This window comes from Cyprinodon variegatus, unplaced genomic scaffold (genome assembly GCF_000732505.1).
Source record: "Cyprinodon variegatus isolate N-32 unplaced genomic scaffold, C_variegatus-1.0 Scaffold373, whole genome shotgun sequence".
Lineage (NCBI taxonomy): Eukaryota > Metazoa > Chordata > Actinopteri > Cyprinodontiformes > Cyprinodontidae > Cyprinodon > Cyprinodon variegatus.
In genome coordinates, this window is record NW_015150826.1 from 474,622 (window position 1) to 476,455 (window position 1,834).

The window sequence follows — 1,834 nt, forward strand, 5'->3', positions numbered from 1 at the left end:
CCACCTCAGCCAATCACTGACCACCTCAGCCAATCATTGGCCACCTCAGCCAATCATTGGCCAGCCTGTGGCCTCCTCTAACAGGTGATCCCATGTGAATATAATTCACAAACAGTTCCCCTCTAAGCCAGAGGATGACAGTGGTTTCAACTGATTTCATCATATATTTAATCAATCAATCAATCAATCAATCAATCAATCAATCAATCAATCAATCAATCAATCTTTACTGTTAACTACAGTTTACATTGCAATCAAAATTTCAGTTTTATATTAACAATAAACTCAATAAAAATTCAGTAGTTAATTAATCACATCAATATACTAAAATTAAAAATGAGAAATACAGAATTATGCTACACATGTTAAAGACTTTCATGTCTTCTCTTCTGCCAGAGGGAATGAATCTATCAAATCATGGTGGGTTATATTTCTTTTCTTCAGAAGCAATTATCTTAATAGATTTCATACATTTATAACTATTTGCAATGATCTCAGGTTTTTTTTTTATAAACATGGAGAGCTGGAGTTAGCTGAACCAAAGCTAACTGGATACATAAACACCACAGGTAAACATTCACAGCAGCTGCAGATTAATAAATAAGATGATCGCATTGGAACCTCAGGCACAAAGATCGTCTACTTTACCTTTGATTTAAGAGAGCAAGGATGTGTAAAAATATGTGTTTATTTATTAGGAGGAGCTTTCAGCAAGTTTAAGGAGTTTTATTTATATTTTATTGTTCTCTTTTATAAACTATATTTTCTGCCTAATCCCTAATCTTAACAGATTAAAGTTTCTGACTTTTTTCAATGTTATGTTGTTTCATTTATTTCTAGGATAAATTTTGTTCAAGTGAGTTTTTACATTTTTATCACTTTTATTTCCATCTGAAGTAATAAAAAATATTCCTTTATTTATGGAAATGTTTAACCTTCTACTCTTTATGGTTTTCCTAAATTTAAACTTTTACCTCCATCAAATCTGTTAATATGACTTAATTTATTTATTAGATTAATTTAGTAAAAAAAAATTAGGATTAACAATATCATGGCTGATTACTCTGATGTCTGCTGGTCTAATATTCCAACTATAATATTTATATTATACTATAATACTTAATATTTATTACTCGACCCAACATATTTATTTTCTTATTTTCACTTTGGTCAAATTAAATAAAATAATTCTGCATTACTTTTATCAAATACCCATAATGACTAAAGCCATGTTTATTTGTTTTATCTAAATAAATAATCATTATGTTGATGAAGATATGTTTGAAACAGCAGCAGAGCAACAAAGGAAACAAAATAAATAAAATGTTTGATTTTAGATATGAGTCAGTGTAACTGATGAAGACTTGTAGGATTCCCTCAAAGCCTTTTAAAATATCTTGATGTTTTGCTTCCAATTAAAACACTTTAGAAACATTAATTTTTGCAACTAATTTTCAACTGCAGTCATACTTCTGTCCACCAGATGGCGTAAAGTAGTCCCTCTCTGGTTTCCAGCTCTTTATCATCTCTACAGAAGAGAGGAAATTTTAACTACAAAACGTGATTATTAATATAGAATACACTTTAAACAAATGACGGATGAACTGAGTTTGAGTCCGGATTGGTAATGAAACGGATCAGAACTATTAAATGTTATTTATAACAAACATATAACCATCAGAGACTCTTTGTCTTCATTCAAAAAGAATGAAAAAAAAAAATGGCTTATAGAGAGCCAAATTTGTGGGCACTGAGGTTTTCTGTGTATTTAAATAATTTATAATTATTTTTACATGAATTGTATTTCTTAACCATAATGTTTTTTTTTTATGTA